General features: G+C 38.5%; 1 pseudogene; it reads left to right on the top strand.

Moving 5' to 3' along the window:
* The first annotated feature begins 12,683 nt into the window (after nt 1-12,683).
* On the top strand, nt 12,684-12,762 carry LOC120361995 (small nucleolar RNA U3; annotated as a pseudogene).
* The last annotated feature ends 5,482 nt before the right edge of the window (nt 12,763-18,244 follow it).

The raw sequence follows: 18,244 nt of genomic DNA, 5'->3' as shown, positions 1-18,244 counted from the left end.
TTGTAAAAAGAACCAGATCTTGACTTCTACTCAAGCTTCTGTGACCATTTTGCCAGAATATCAAATAAAAATCAGGTATGCTGTATGACAGAGGTCTTGTGTGCTGCTTCTGAGTGTGACAAGTGAGCGATGCAACTTGTACATGGAAATGTTTGAACTTGGGGACCATTCCCATGATATGTAGACACAGGTAACAGGTGTTTAAAATCCAGAGTCAGTTTTCTACGGTAGCAGAGAGTAAGGGCATGTGGACAGAGACAGACGTGGGAGTCACTGAGGCTTGGGTTTGAATTCTAGCACTGCTACATACTAGCTGAGTAATCTGTGCTTTAATTCCTTCATCTATCCACATGGACATATTGCTACATACCTTCCAGGTTTGTTTTTGACACTAAATAATTTGACATTTATAAAGGGCCTGCCCTGTAATAAGTGCTCCATAATTATTTGTTCATGTGTTCATATATTCATTCAATAAACATTTATCTAACACTTACTGTATGAGGCAATCACTGTACTAGGCATTGAAACTACAGACAAATGAGAGTGTCTGTTCTTAAGGAGGTCACAATGAAAACAAGGAGACCAAGAAACAGGCAATTTAGTTACAGTGTGGAAAATACCACAATATAAATCTGTGCATAGGCTGTTAGGAAGGAATGAAAGAGGGATTAGGGCAGGCTTCCCAAAGCAGGTGGTGAGCCTTAATGGTTAATTGGGAGCTCTTCCAAGTGAAGGGGAGGAGAAAGGCATTCCACAGATAGAAGTAACATGAGCAAAGCCTCCAGGGTGAGAAAGGTGAGAAACAACATAGTACGTGCAGGAGACTACCAGCATTTGGGTATTGCCAAAACACAGTACATGAGGGAGGGGATTGCCGGAGGTAAGAATGGGGATACAGATACGGGCAGGGAAGGGATTGGCAGGCCCTCTTTAATCTTCTCCTCCGTCCCTTCTTGGAAAATTCAGAACACGTAATTACAGTCGTTATCACTAGAGAAGCAGAAGGCTATTCCTTTTCTGGCTTTTTTCATGGTACATCCGGTAAATAGAAGAATCATTTTGAGACCACCTACCCGCACTGCCACTTGGCAATCACGAGTACCAGAATGTGTGGAAGAAGAAAACAATTCTTTTTTTTTTTTTTTTTTTTTCTCTCGGGTGAGGGCAGAAGCTGTGACGTTAAACTCTCATGCAAATAGAGCTTAAGTAATTTAAAGTGTGGACTCTGGATTCAGACAGATATGCATTATGAATTTTCCTTACTGTATGTCTTATTACCTCAAGATAATTACTTAAACCTCCAGGCCTTAGTTTTTCCAGCTGTAAAATGGGTTTAATGAAATGATGCATGTAAAGCACTTAGCACAGCTGTAGGCACATACAAATGCACCACATCAATGTGCTGTTGCAGTTGTCTGAACACAGTTGGCCAAGATTGTCATAGCAAAGCAATGATCCGTGAATTGGGACTGGTTTTCCCAGTGATGATTTTCAAGTCTTCCTCTATCACCATTGCTTTGACTTCATACCACCTGACTTGACTATACTTTAGGAGGGTCCTCAAGGTTCTGTATTGTTATACCTGTGTCCATAACAACTAGGAATATAACAGACTGTTTATCTGTAAAATGGAAAAAGCTGTTTTTCTTACTTCTTCTCCAGGTAAATTCATATTAAGGGAAGAACACGTAGGCAACCATAGAAATTAGCCTATGCATTATCAAGCAGCTAATGGTCCTCTTTTCAAGACATTGTACCTGCATAAGATACTAAAATGTACAGACATGACTAATTATCTAACTAGAAAGCAATCTGAAGAATCCATGCTTTTGTATAAACTTACTGTGAATTTTAAATTCAGCTTCACAAATTTCAAGAAAAAATTTTACTTAATTAAGCCTATGTAGCATATTCATTTACAATCTCTTTAAATTTAGAGAAGAGTGCTAAAAACTATGGCTAAAAATCCACTGGCAAAATGCTAAACACAGAGTTATTATATGAGCTGGCAATTCCAATCCTAAGTATGTGCCAAGATAAATGAAAACACATATCCACACAAAAACTTGTAAAGGAATGTTCCTAGCAGCATTATTCACAATAGTCAAAAAGAAGTAAGAACTAAAATGTCCATCAGTTGGTGAATGGATAAACAAAACATGGTATAATCATACAATGGAATATTATTCACCCATTAAAAGCAATGATGTGCTGATCCATGCTACAACATGGATGAACCTTGAAGACATTATGCCACATAAAAGAAACCAGACAAAGAATGTCACGTAATATATCAATCCATTTATATGAAATATCCTGAATAGGTAAATCTAAGGAGACAGAATGTAGATTAGTGATTGCCAAGGGTTGTGAGGAGACGAGAGAGGGGAGTTAGTTCTTAAAGGGTATATGGTTTCTTTTTGGGTTGATTAAAATATTCTAAAATTTGATAGTGGATTGCACAACTCAATGAATAAACTAAAAATAATTGAATTATATACTGTAAATGGGTGCAATGTATAGTGTGTGTTCAGCGTTTATTGTTGAGATATAATATCTCAATGAAGTTGTTAAAAATCTCTTCATTGGCATGCTCTGTGTTTCTAATTGACTATCTTGGGATTTAGAATGTTTTTTTTCACTTCTGAACACCCTTCTCCACTACTGCTGCTTACAGTGAATGGTGAAGTGGTTAATACTGTCAGTGGAAGTGGAAAGGCTAACCATTGTGATTACATATTTGTAAACAGTAAAATAAGTCTTTTGCTTTATGTTTAAAAGACTTTTAGCGTAAGTTTCTCACTGTTTGTCCTTAGCTAGATTGACTAATTACTTTTCCTGAGTGCTAGCTAACCCCAAGTGCCCTCTGACCAATTTACACTTTTGCCTACATAAGTTGCCACAGGCTACCATTACTTCCACAGTCAAGTATTAATGCCACTTTCCCTCTCTTGAAAAGCTGAGGAATTTCAAATTGCTATTAATTAAAACTATAATCATTCCCTAAATAGGCATAAATAAAATGGATGTTCTTGATGTTAAAGTAGAATCTAGGAGTCTAAATTATCTGTTGAAAGCAAGCATTCAACACTTCTACATGAGGATTAAAAAAATTAAAAAAGATTGTTCTCACATAGCTAGATTTCACAAAGGGACACCAAATCAAGCTAGCACTGAAAGCATATGAATATGGTAAACGGAAATGGGAAAGGTTCATTCATGGCTCCTTTACATGTCAAATTAAACAAGGTCATGATTACTGACAATTTATTCTCCCTTTTTATGAAAAGAATACATTTTAGTGTTATGTAGAACATGACTTAACAGTTCACAGCTAGAGTAAAAATAATTACAGGAAGGCAATGAAGTAAAAGCTAACATTTTGAAAACTGTGTTGCCAATTTAAAGATGGCACATTTTGATACTCTGAGCTGTCTAATGGCCATATCTGGTGTTCTACATCAAGTGATTGAACAGAAAAATCTTTTTTTTAATTTTTTAAATTGCATTTTAGGTTTGGGGGTACATGTGAAGAACACGCAAGATTGTTGCACAGGTACACACACGTGGCGGTGTGATTTGCTGTCTTCCTCCACTTCACCTATATCTGGCATTTCTCCCCACGCTAACTCTCTCCAACTCCCCACCCCTCACTGCCCCTCCTCTATTTCCCCCTGACAGACCCCAGTGTGTAGTGCTCCCTTCCCTGTGTCCATGTGTTCTCATTGTTCAACACCCACCTATGCGTGAGAACATGCGGTGTTTGATTTGAACAGAAAAATCTTAATTTTAATTAACTTCTTCTACAGGATGACGGTAGATTATACATTATTCCATATATTTGCTTGAACTGGAATAGCTGCCTAAAAACTCTCTTATCTCCAGATAAAATCTAATAAAATTATTTTAAGAAAGAGATTTCCATGGGCACTGAATTCAGGGATAAAGGCATGTTTGGGGTCGAGGGAAGGGCAACTCATTCCTTAACCCGGTAAGTTAGGGGTTGTCAATCTAACACTATTATGCTACAGTATTCACGTGCTAACGCAGGCCAGAGCCTAAGAGGTGAGACAACAGTTTGTAATTCACACCTGGGGGAATCTTCAGGATCTGGAAAGAATCACTCACACAGCTCCAAAACATCTTAAGAACTACAATACCTTCTAGAAACTATCAAAATTAGGTCTTTTAAAGGATGTTTTGAATAAGGAGATGGGGTGAGGGTTAAGCAAGGGATCCTTGTGAGGAATTAATGCTTTGGAGTGTGGAAGATCAAAGTCCTCATTTCAAGGAAACAGCAGGGTTAATAGGAGGAATCTAGAGAGACTCATGCTGCTTTTACTTTTGTAATTGGATCTCGCTCCCGCCAGAATGTGGGCTCCTTGAGGGTCAAGTCAATTTGTTTGGTTCATTGCTGCCTTCCTCAGTATACAGTGCATAGTAAGTGCCCTATACATTCTTCTGACCTGTAATGCATCAGCACCAAAGAAATTTGAGAATGGCTGGGGATCAGGAAATTTGTGCTGTGTGTGCCCTTGAGTAGTTCCTTTGGGACTCAAGGAGGGTGGAGGAGTGAGCTCAGTGATGGCCCCATATCAGTGGTTTCCATCCCTGTATGCACACCTAAAATCACCCAAAAAGCTTTTAAAATTCAGACGCCAAGGCCTTACCACCCCTGCCATCTGATTTAATTGCTCTGGAGTGGGGCTGGTCGTAGGGGGGTGTATATGTGTGTGTGTGTGTGTGTGTGTGTGTGTGTGTGTGTGTGTGTGTCTGTGTGTGTCTGTGTGTGTCTGTGTGTGTCTGTGTTTTAACTAAACCTTCAGTTGATTCTAGCATCTGGTCAAGGTTGAGAGTCACTGCCCCATAGGCATACTTGAGGAATTCAATCCACTGATGATTGTGGATCCCAAATGTATGCCAGAGTTATCCTTCATTTAAAATATGGTTTCTTCGGGCTCACCCTAAGAGATCCTGAATTGGTAATCTGCCAAGATTCATGAGCCGAGAATCTGCATTTGTAGTAAGTACATGATTCTAACGCAGTAGATCTGAAGACCACACTATCAGAAACAATACCATGGAGTCAACCCCCCTGTCATACAAAAGCATTTGGGTAAGTTTTGAGAAAAGAAACCAGGTAAATGGCTTGGAGGTCTGTTCTTATAATGAAGTGGTACTGTTTCTTTCCTTAAGCCATTAAATACAGAAGAGGATTCACTTTTTTAATAAGTAGTTCAACGGTACCCAATTTTCACTGCCTGGGCATTGCTTATCTCAAAACTAATTTAAAATGCAGGCTGGAAGCAGCCACTTGTTCCTTCTGCAATGCCATTGGTCCCATCAAGGCAATCATCTCACACATTTTTGATCCAATGGACATTACGGTAAACACATTTGTTTCCTTCTCACCCAGTAGCCTTGCATGAAGTACAAAAGAACAGTATTCTCATTTTGAAAGATGGAGAGACTGAGGCAGAAGCTGACCTCAAGGCAGTGCCTAGATTAGATTGTGAAAATCAAAACGATGATTTGATCTGTGTCAATGGCACTTTAATATCCCTGACCTAATTTTATCCTTACTAATCCTTTTATGAAGTAAGGCAGAGGCAGGTGTCACTCTCTTCAGAGCTGACCTTATCCATGAGAGAAACAGGCAAGCAACTATGGATGGGATCTGAAGGGCGCCTGAAAACCCCACTGCCAATCGGCCTCCCCCATCTTTGATGCCTCAAGTTCCACCTTGAGCCGTGATTCCTTAGGGCTAAGTTTTGTCTTCCCTATGGGTCTTACAACATGCAGATACTCTAGTAATGGGCTGCATGACATTAGATATATTTAGCAGGTGACCTCTTCTTTGCTAGGGGAGAGAACAAGGAGGGGGAGAGCACTGAGAAACAAGGAAAAGGGGAGCATTATTCAAAAGGTCAAGAACCCCAAAAGAGGTCATTATGGGAGGAGGATGTTTTTGATCAGCTTCACCTATTTTCCACATTGCCCGGAGCAGGCCCCGGTCCCCAAGTGACAAGTGAGGTGGTTAACGGACTTTGCCATGTTTCTCAGAGATCTGTTCAGGAATATGTTCCTCATGAATCACAAAAATATCATTATCGAAGGGAAATAAATTATCTTAGAATTAAGATATCATCTACCTAAATGATCTTCTCTTTTAAATGTTGGCAATTGAAAAATCTAGTCTTTCAGTACTAAATCAGTCTGGGTGATATTGAATTACACTCTTAACACAGGGAAGAAGCCCTCTTATTTTCCTCTTTGGTAGAGGAAATCTTTTCTCTCTAACTTCTCCCCACCCTGGGTTAATTTAAAGATTTTGTCCATCTTTGCTTTACAGACTATTTTCTCCTTATCACTGTGGCTTGTATTAATACATTGAAATGAAGAGAAGGTGGTCAGGATTTAACTTTAAAGATGGTAAATAGAAGCTGGATAGGACCCAACAGAAAAATCTATACTTATAATCCAGAGCTCAGGCAGGCTCCAGAATTTGGAAAAATCGAAATGTGTTTGCTTCACTGTGGAATCTGCTTTACGGGGAATGTTGACATGGAGATATGAGTTCACATGGCTAGTTCAAAGCGAACTACTAGGCAATGTGTGCTCTTCCCAGAGGTCAATGCAGAGCCCAGGGCCCAGGAGTTACGTGCAGAGTAACTGGGTGGTCAAGGCCAGAAAAGAACAGTCCTTATAGATGAAAGGATGTCACAGGCAGGGAAATGCCTTGCTGTGACCAACAGAGATAAGAGTCAAAGCCAAAGATAAGTGGGTAAACAATCATGTTAGCTGTCTACAGATATTAGCGGCTGGCACCTTGAACCTGAGACACAAATGACAAAAACACAGGGCTTGTGGAGTTGAGTCATAAGGGAAGAGCAGGAAGCCCCTGACTCAAGACTGATATACAGGACCACTGAAGACCTGGGTTCTTGGTCCCAGCTCTGCCATGAGCTTATAGTGCAGATGCCAGGAAATTTACCCATTTATAGAACAAAGAGGCTAAGATACATCAGTTGTTTTAATCATGGCATAGCACTGGTGTACTGCAATGATCTCTTATCATTTGTCACTCACAGTAAGGAAGTGTTCATGACCTTGGCCACACTCAGGGAAACGTGTTCTGCACGGAATTATCATCTAATGTGTGGTTATCAAGGGCAAAGTTTGATAATTACTAATCTAAAACACTGTTTCTCAAATTTTAATGTGTTTACAAATCATCTGGGAATTTTGTTAAAAGAAAGATCCAGAATCAGTAGATCTGAGGTAGAGCCTGAGGATCTGCATTTCCAATAAGCTCCAGGTGATGTCGGTGCTGCTGGTCTATGGTCTACACTACAAGCACCAAGGTTCTTACAAGGCATCTTACAGCTCTGAAATTCTATGATCCTCACGTATAATTTCTCACTCTCTTCCAATTTGTCCCTCTCCCCACACTACGTCAAGATTGACCCCTGATATGGGGCCTTGATGAGTCTTTTAATGGGGCCAAGTAGGAAAATAAGAAACTAAGAAGGCCATTGCCTCATTCTGCACCCATATGCTAACTTCAGTTGCTTGTGTGCTGTATGCCAGTAGTCCTGATCTGGGGTCTATAACGCTACTGGCTCTTGGCTTTAGTAGAACTCTTTGCCACATCAAAGTAGTGGGTAGGATTGGCAGCAAGATCCTCTCTAGGATTCCATGGCATCTTAGAGTGGGGTAGTCCATTTTCATTGGAGAGGTAGGGCCTGTTGGGGGGTGGGGAGGCTAGGGGAGGGATAACAGGCAATGGGGGATTGGGGAGGGATAACATTAGGAGAAATACCTAATGTAGATGATGGAGGGATGGATGCAGCGAACCACCATGGCACGTGTATAACTGTGTAGCAGACCTGCACCATCTGCACTTGTACCCCAGAACTTGAAGTATAGTAATAAAAAAAGACAGAGAAAGAGACACTATTGAGAGAAAAAGGTGATTAACCCATGTGAGACAATTTCCCAAGACTTCCAGAATTAAAATATCCACCTCACTTTTACCTTTATGCTTTCACGAATAAGTACCTTCCACTTTAGATAGTGAATCCATCTTATTCATCACTATATACCTGGGGACTAGCACAGTACCCATTGCAGAGCAGTGTTCAGTAAATATTTGTTGAATGAATGAATGAATCAGTCAAGCAACTGGAGCTGCGGTTTGCTTAAAGGAGCCTTCCTTGGGGAATAGGAGCAACAGAAGTAGCAGGAGCCAGAGAGCGGGGAAGCATGCACTCATCTAGTCATAATTAACTGAAGTGCTCCTGCCCTTGTACTCCCCTTTCTTGTTCTGTAATACACAACAGGATGCACCTGCCCAGGCATGGGAACTCTAGCTGGGTAGATAGGAAAGCTGATACAAAGCCCTTGTTAATTAAAAAGCATTTGCAACTGGAATTGTCTTCTGACTAACACAAAGTGCCCTGCCTCCTGATGCGTTTAATGTCGACATGCTTTGAGAATATACAATGAACGATCTCAAGATTATCTCATAATCCTGAGCCCAGCAAAGGAAAAAAGATCTATTGAAAGTCATCCACTTTGTTATTCATGATGTCAAAGCCAAAAATTAAATTGATGAACAGCCAGATGGCCAAGGAAATAAAGTATGTTTTTCTATTGGTTTGCAAATGAAAATAAAATGTAAGAGTTTTGTTTTGGTTTTGTTTTTGCGTTAATTTTCTCTATTTTTTTTTTTTTTTTCTCCTTGGTCCTACTTTTGCCTGAATTTCTAGCCAAAAGACAGCACCAATGCTTAACTTTTGGAATGATCTACTCAACCAATTTACACTAAGCTTTGCAAATTTTAAGGGAATTTCCAATTCGAAAGAAGATACTAATTAAATCAATGGGGTGATTGAAGAGGTGAGTGAGGAAAAAGTGGCAGTGGGAGAGAAGGCATCTAGGTAGGCCACCTTACCTCTCTACTATGCCTGTTAACTAGGACCTCTCTGGCCCCACTAAGCAGATTTATCACCAGGAGATTAAAAACAACCTATTACAGCCATTCTGAATCCATTAATACTGCAGCTGCGTTTTCAAATTAGCCTAGGAAAATCTCCCTATCGAAATATTGGGACAGATAAGAATTGGTCTGTTTGGCTTTACAGAAGGACTGTTTAGTCGCCTCCTTGTCACTCTAAATGACCTGGTCCTCAAATTGGACAGACTGGGGTGCAAAAAGACCAGAGAAGCTAGCAAGTATTTGGTGAGCTTTCAGTTGAGAGATCGGTGTGCTCTCCTGTGACCAAAGCCTGAACTACAGCACAGAGGAGTAGACCCAGGGCAGAGGTTCTTCTTGCTACAGCCTCACCATAATTACTGTGTCGCTGATTTGTTTTCCAGGGCAAAGGGTAAAGGGGGGCATATTTAAAAGAGATTTAGGGGAAAACTAAATTCTGCTTCCAGCATTCCTAATTTTCCCTTTGAAAATTAGCAACTCTTTAGTAAAACCCTTGATAGAACTCCATTAGGGTTTATGTGTGACAAAGAGTAGCTACTAATGGCCTTTAATGATGAGTAGGTGGATTGCTCAGAATATTACTTATTTAATGAAAAGTAATGGCTGTCTCACTGAAGCGAGAAGAGTAATGCTAAGTGGCCTCTTCACGTGTATGTTCCTTTTAGCGCTAGCCTTTGTCGGGGCATACACACTCGAGAGACTCTAAACAAAAAGGACTCATCCCCACCTGGTAACAACCACTACAAAACGCACCCAGAAATTACTTTCAGTCCATTTTCCAAATGCTCCATGGTGCCTCCAACTAATTCTCAACCTCTTTGTGGTTCTAAAGGTTGGAGAGGACTGATCTAATGGAAATGGACCAGAGAGTAAGAAAGTCTACTTTTTTTTCCCCCTCTGAACCAAATCTCCACTAAGTAGCAAGATGATGTCAATGATGACATCTGTATCCTCATTTGGAAAATGAGAGGCTTGGGTTTGAGGGCCTTAAGGGCTAGTCCTTGCACCTCTGGTTTTCAGTGCTTCCGTGCTTCTGTTCAGTGTGAAAATGGAAAGGTGATATTATCGAAATACACACTTGAAACATAATATCGATTGATTGATTAAAAGAAAAAACCACTTTTCTGGCTTTCTGTCTTCTGGATTTATTCAGCACGCCAGAGGGTGGGAATAGCACCCTAGATCTCTCCTTGCCCAAAAGGCATTTGAGAGCTGCTATCTCTTCATTATCTTTTAACAGATTACTATTTGATTCATAATATATTTTTCCCCATTTTTGTGGTGAGCAGAGCCTCTTTGCCAGGATTCTTCAGTTAGTTCATGTTATAATCAATAAGTTAAAACAGAACTAGCCTTTCTTAGACTTATGTCTTATCTTTTCAACCCAGCGACTTCAGTCATACCACCAACAACATGACGAGGACTTATTAAATGCCTGCCATGTGCCATGTGCTGTGCTAACTACTTTATACACATAATTGAACACTAACACTGTCTTATAGGGTTAGGTACAATTAATCCCCACTTGCCAGATTAGGAAGCAGCCTCTGAGAAAATGGAAACATAAACAAGGTAATACAGTGTGGAAGGGGTTAAATCAGGACTTGAATCCAAAGTCCAACTGATTCCAAAGTCCATGCCCTTTCTACATTAATCCATGATGACCAAGCTCAGGAGCCCGGGCCAGAGAGCTTGCGAACTACTCTGCCACGATTCAAGGATAAATGAATCCTTATGAATTCTAAAATTATAAAATAATTTAAAAAACCAAGTACTGCAACTAAATTGAGTATGGATTTATAAAGAAAGTATATTTGTCTTTTTTTTTTTTTTTTGGAAAGTCATTATTAAAATGACTCTGCTTGCCTTGAGACTTAACCTGGGAGGATCACTTCTCTTTCAGACATAGGCAATCATACTCTCCTACAAACACCTTCACTTCTCAACTCAGCATCATACTCTTTTCTCTTTTTTCTTTCAGCAAATGGCTGCTGTGGCATTATTGTCTTTATTAGCTTTGCTTCATTGTGACACTAAATTACCATAAATATATCATTAATGCTACCTTACAGTACAATAAAACAAACCAGTATAACAAACAAACAAGAGATACTATAACAAGCAAACATGTTAGGAATGCATGTAATAAATAAGGGGATGTAGATTCCAAAAAAAAACTAAAATAAGGTGCCGCTTCTCTGTTTGGGAAACACCTATGTATTCTGTAGGAACCAATTCGCACAACGAGTCTGCCAAAATTCTAGAAAAACAAGTAAGCTAATCTATTGAATCCATTCCTCATTTTTATTCCTGTGGAAATGTAGGCTCACCTCTGTCATCACAGCACTTACCATATTCTCCTCTCCTCATCTATCCCAGGAGATTATGAATTTCTCCAAGGCAGCACCCATATTTCATTCATCTTAGTGTGTCCACACTACCTAGCATGATGCCTAACTCATTAAGAGCTCAATAAATATATATTGAGTAAATACACCATTTATGCACATTATTCAATAAAAAAATTAATTTTAGATTGCTGTGAAGGGAAACCCATCAGCTACTGATGTCATTACATAATACAAGCCTGTCCTCCATATCTGTGGGGTCTGCATCCATAGATTCAACCAACTGCAGATACCAAATATTCAGAAAAGGCTGGGTGCAGTGGCCCACGCCTGCAATCTCAGCACTTTGGGAGGCTGAGGCAGGAGAATCACTTGAGGTCAGGAGTTCAAGACCAGGCTGGCCAACATGGTGAAACCCTGTCTCTATTAAAAATACAAAAATTAGCCAGGCGTGGTGATGGGCACCTGCAATCCCAGCTACTCTGGGGGCTGAGGCATTAGAATCACTTGAGCCCATGAGGAGGAGGTTGCAGTGAGCCAAGATTGCAACACTGCACTCCAGTCTGGACAACAGAGCAAAACTCTGTCTCAAAAAAAAAAAAAAAAGAAAGAAAGAAAGAAAAATAAAATATTCAGAAAAAAATTAAAAATAACAATACAACAATAAAAATAATACAAATTAAAAAGCAATACAGTATCACGATATTGGCTAGGTACAGTGGCTCATGCCTGTAATCTCGGCACTTTGAAGGCCAAGGTAGGTGAATTGCTTGAGCCCAGGAGCTCAAAACCAGCCTGGGTAACATGGCAAAAGCCCATCTCTACACAAAATACAAAAATTCGCCAGGCTTTGGGGCGCACACCTGTAGTCCCAGCTACTAGGAGGCTGAGGTAGGAGGATTGCCTGAGCCCAGGAGGCAGAGGTTGCAGTGAGCTGTGATCATGCCACTGCACCCAGCCTGGACAACAGAACAAGAACTTTTCTAAAAAAAAAAAAAAAAAAAAAAAAAAAACCTATTTATATAACATTTATATTGTATTTGGTGTTATAAGTAATCTACAGATGATTTAAAGTACACAGGAGGGTGTGTGTATGTGTGGGTCATGTGCAAATACTGTGCCATTCCATATAAGGAACTTGAGCATCTGCAGATTTTGGTATTGGCAGGTGGCCTGAAACAAATGCTCCTGCAGATACTTAGGGGGAACTGTACAATGGTACAACATTTTTAGGGCTCAATTTGTATCAAATGTCATAAAATGTTACCAGCCTCATACTCATTAAAGTCACCTCTATAAATTTATCTTCAGGCAATAATTCAAAAAATGAATATAAGACTATACTTTCAGGGATCATTTCTATATTTGTTACTAGAGAAGTTTCTCTGAACGTGTAGAGCACCGTAAAAAAATAAAAATAAAAAATGAATATAAGCACAAATACATCTATAACAGAATAATAAGAATATTGAAATCACTTAAAAAGTCTAACAATAGTGACATTATCAAGCACATTATATCAGCTTGGTGAAACAGAAAGCCAACATTGAAATGCTAGACAAGAAATTTGTAACAATGTGGAATGTTTATGAAACACTGGAAGGTTTCAAAATAAGAATGCAGCATTGTCTATTTGTTACGATTACAACGCAATAAATTTTCTAAGTATATAAAGTTTGGAAGAAGATGGAGGGAAAGAAAAATAGTTGTACTAAAGGTTAAAATGTTTTCTTTTTAAAAATGTCCTTTAATGGGGTTATAACAAAATTTTAATAGATTTCTTAAAACTAAGGTAAAAGTGGGCCTTATTTTAAAAACAGATTACATATCTGATATTCACCAGTAAATCAAATATCTAGTACACCAAAATATTATGCAGGTCGGTTATATGATTTCAAACTATCCTACTGAAGTTAACCAAATTATAACTGCAACACTGTGAGTTTTCAGTATAAAAATAGAATAAAATTACATTGTTGGAATAAAATAGAAAAAATGAGACCTTTATACTTCTTTTGAATGCCCATGGTACTTAAGGGAAAGCTGGTTAAATTAGAGGAAGATGAGAAAGGTAAGCAATTACCTTTGTTGAGATTCTGAAGGGATCTCTGGACAGTTTCAAGGACTTCAGCAGCTTAGGGCACTGGTTCATTGTCTAATTTCATGTTGTAATTTATGAATTTCCCCTTGATTCAAGTGCATTGCTAGCATTACTCTCAGACATTTTAGACATGATTAAGGTCATTATTTTTTTCTTCTTGACACACAAATGAGATGAGTACGAAGGGAGACAGAAAATAAATTTTACTAAGATAAAGTTATAATTGAAGCAGAAAAAAAGGACTTAAAGATGGTCGAAGCAGATGTGCCAAAAAAAAAAAAATAACAAAGAGACTAAAATAAAATTGTACAAATGAAGACAAGAGTGAAACTCTGTCAAAAAGGAAAATGAAGACAAAGCCAAGTTTATTACTGGTAATATAGCAGAGTGAGTGTCTTGACTGATCCTTCTGCCTAAAAAAATAAAATAAAATAAAATACTGAACTAAAATTGTTGAATGAAATTTTCAAAAGATCTTAAGACTTCAAAGAGCTAGCAAAAGAGTTGGTAGTTTCCAGGCTGAAATGTAAGTGAAATATGAAACTCAGAGATTTAGCAGAGCATTAATAGTACTTCTGAACCAAAGGTATGTACTGTACCTGGGGAGTCACAATTGAATTTTCATGGCCTCCTGAGCTATGAGTGACAGAAGATTAAGTTCAGTACCATCCAAAAACAGAAAATCTGATATTGATTATATAACTACCATGCCTTGTAGGGTTAAAGGAACAGAATACAAACAAAAATTATTGCAAGTGCATCTATCTTTCTATCACAGGAGAAGAGCAAATGCATTTGGTGTTCTAAGAGCTAATGGTTGTCCAGGAGAGTAAGAATATGATCAAAATATTTTTGATAAGTTAAGCTGCATGTTGCCATTTCAAAAATACAAATGAAAAGCATAGACACAAAGTCCATAACTTTCAAATTAGTAGAGAGGAAAATGGATTGATAAAATAAATTAAATCCATTTAAAATAATGAAGAAACATGGAACAGAGAGTACAAATGGAAACAGAATGGTTGAGACAAATCAAAAGCAAAACATAATATGGTAGATATAAATCTAAATAGATCATTAGTTATATTAAATGTAAGTGGACTAAAAGCTCCAGGTAATAAGAAAGATGTTCTGACTAGATTAGTAAAAAGACCAAGTAAATGTTTATAAGAGATACATCAGAACGATAAAAATACAGAAAGGCTGAAAGTAAAAATATAGAAATAATGCATGCCATGAACATGCTAAAGAAAAATTAAATTTACCTAGGCTAATATCTGTTAAAATAAACGTTGAGACACAAAGTATTTCTAAAGATGAAGACAATCACTGTGTAGTAACAATAAATTTAAATCACACAATGATATGATAATTCTAAGTTTTTCTCCCAACATTATAGCCTCAAAAAACATATAAGCAAAAGGCCTATAAAAAGAAATAAAGGCCGAGCACAGTGGTTCATGCCTGTAACCCCAGCATTTTGGGAGTCTGAGAGGGGAGGCCAGGAGTTCAAAACTAGTCTGGGAAATATAACAAGACCTCGTCTCTACTAAAATTACTAAAAATTAGCCAGGCATGGTGGCACACACTGTAGTCTGAGCTACTTGGGAGGCTGAGGTGGGAGGATTATTTGAGCCTGGGAGATCGACGCTGCAGTGAGCTATGATCATGCATTCCAGCCTGACCAACAGAGCAAGAGAGAAAGAGAGCAAGACAGAAAGCAAGCAAGAAAGGAAAGAAGAAAGGAAGGTCACAATAGTCAAATATTTTTAATATACTCCTCTCAGTAATCCAAAGAACAAACAGGAAAGGAAAGAATATAAAAGATTATAAATATAATAATACATATACAAAAATAATACATATAACAAGTCTCATTATACATATACAAAAAAGAATACATATAACAATTGTCATAAGGGACAAATAAAGACATTGATACACAGCAACTGCGAAATACACATTTTTTCAGGCATACAGAGAACAGGTTTATGAAAGTAAAGCTTCAACAAATTTTCAATCTTCAGAGTCATAAAATTTACTTTATGTTACAGCAATGAAGTTAGAAATGAATAACTGAAAGTGACATAAAAAATAGATTTAGAAATTGAGAAATATATTTTTAAGTGGGAGAAATAATAAATTACAATGAAAATTAGAAAGGAATTTGAACTGAATGATAATGAAAACCACAATGAGATTACTACATAGCCATGGCATTGAGGTAAGAATTCAGTTGTCTGACAATACCAAAGGTTGGTGAGTCTGCAGAGCAAAGAGAATGCTTCTGTGCTGCTGACTGAAATGTAAATTGGTACAGCAATGTAAAAAGCCCAGTAACCTACATGAATATATGCATACTTTACGACCCAACAATTTCACTCCTAGCTATATACCTTAGACACTTTTGCACATGTGTCCCAGATGTGCACAGGACTGCTCGTCGGACTGTTGTTTGTAATAGCTTAAACCAAGCCCAAATATTGATGATGATAATGCTGATAAAAATAACAGCAGTAACGTGAATGAATACATTGTGAAATAATGCTAATAATGCTGATGATGATGTAGATGAAGAAATTGTGAAATATTCTTACAACAATCTTTTTTCAAAACAGGGTCTCACTGTGTCATACAAAGTGATCTCTCTCTGATATACATAACCATAGCTCACTGCAGCCTTCACCTCCTGGGCTCAAGCAATATTCCCACCTCAGCCTCCCAAGTGGCTGGGACTACAGGCAAGCACCACTATGCCCGGCTAATTTTTTTTTTTATTTTTTGCAGGGACAGGGTTTTGCCATATTGCCCAGGCTAGTGTCAAACTCCTAAGCTCAAGTGAACCTCCTGCCTTGGCCTCTCAAAATGATGGGATTACAGGCATCAGTTACCACACCCAGCCACAACAGAAAATTTTTATCACACAGCAGTGAAAGTGAAGGAACTATAGGTGCATGAAGTAATATGGAGCAATCTTACAAATATAATGTTGAGTGAAATATGACATTCATAAAAGTATACTGAATCATTCTATTTATATGAAGTTTTTTAAAAGCAGACAGACTAAACTTTAGACATGCCCTTCCAGGTGTTACTTCTGTAAAGACGAGTGAGAGAATGATTAACACAAAGTCAGCACTGTGGGTCTCTTTGTGAGGAAGGGTGAGGGGGAGACGTGATTGGGGAAGAAATAGAGGGAGCCTCCAAGACTTTGGCACCATGGTGTGAAAGTTACATAGGTGTTCCTTTTAATATGATTTTGGAAAAATATGACTATGTTTTATAGACTTCTCTATATGTCATATACTTCACAAAGTTAAATCTAAACAATTGATCATTTCCTCTTTAACTTCCTTTTTTCACTCATCAAGGATTCACTATCAAGTTCCTACTACGTGCCAGGTGTTGTTTCAGAGAAGACACTGGAAATAGCAAAATATACGACAGAGTCCTTGTCTCAAACCTTTTGTGTTACAAGTGACGGGAAACCTAGCACAAACTGGCTGATGTAACTGAAATTTCTGGGTGCAGATTTAGTCTCAGATGAGGTTTATCTAGCAACTCCATGATGCCACTAAGGTTCTTTCTGTCCTTCTGTCCTATTCTCTGCAGAGTTAGCATTATCATCAGGTTTCACAAGATGCCCCTAAGCAGTGTCAAGTGCCTCTTGATCATAAATGGCTGTAGCAGCTAAATGTCCCACATCTTCACACCCGTGGAAAAGGGGGTCTGTGTCTCAGCATTTAGAGCAAATGTCCTCAGGCTTACCGTAATTCAACCAGCTTACCACTGAGTATATTCCCATCTGTGAAGCAATTAGTAGAACTTTAAGAGGGGGAGTCAATTATGTGGCTGGGCTTGGAGTAGATCCTGGGGTCAACATATTCACTCCAAGCACATGGCTGAAACTTATACTTGGGACATTTCAGCAATTACGAATCTGGGGCTGTTGCCAGGGGAAAGGAGAATGAAACTTAGAAAGCAACTAAAATCCTTTTTACCATCCCTGATGTTGAGCATATTTTCTTGGGAGGGGTGGGGGACCTGACAATAGTCAAGTAAAGAAATAAACAAGCAAGATGGAAATTGTAGCAAAGTAAGTGTTATGAAGATAATACAACGAAATCCAAGATCCATAAAAACCGGGATTCTTTTTTATCTGTTTTGCTCAATGCAATACCTTACCTGCCTAGTCCAATGCACATAGTAGGCCCTCACTAAGTATTTGAGTTGAATTATATTGAATCAGAAAGAAGGTGAATTGAGAAGCCTTGTCTTCCACACACCTTTGTTTATTCCTCCCACCTGAGACGTCCTCCACCTTCACTGTTTACCCAGGTCCTGTACATCAGTTCCAAACTTTGTTGAAATTCCATCTTATTGAGGAGGCTTCCATGACATCTCTACTTCTCTTTAATCTCTCTCCTTTCTGATTCTTCCCTGTCCCCACTCTGGCATTGATCAGCAATGTGCACTTTAGCCCTGGGTTTTATTACATTTCGTAATTTGACAACTATTCATTTGTAATGTAAATTTAAATTATGTTCTATTTACATGGTTTTTCAAGCCCAAAGAGAACATGATTCACCCATGAATAAGTACTGTCTCCTTTCCTAGCTTAGCCACTTACTACCTGCATGTGACCTTGGGTAAATTATCTGGCTGCTCTGAGAGTCAGTTTCCTGGTCTGTAATATGGGGACAGTAACTCTCTTGTAATGCTTTATCTCTGAGTACTGACAGCTGTATGTCCATGCCTGGCCCATGGTAGGTAAATGATAAGCAGTAAGGAATC

The sequence above is a fragment of the Saimiri boliviensis genome, chromosome X (genome assembly GCF_048565385.1).
Source record: "Saimiri boliviensis isolate mSaiBol1 chromosome X, mSaiBol1.pri, whole genome shotgun sequence".
Classification (NCBI taxonomy): domain Eukaryota; kingdom Metazoa; phylum Chordata; class Mammalia; order Primates; family Cebidae; genus Saimiri; species Saimiri boliviensis.
The sequence above is the reverse complement of the archived record's forward strand: the minus strand, read 5'-3'. Positions and strand labels throughout refer to the sequence as shown.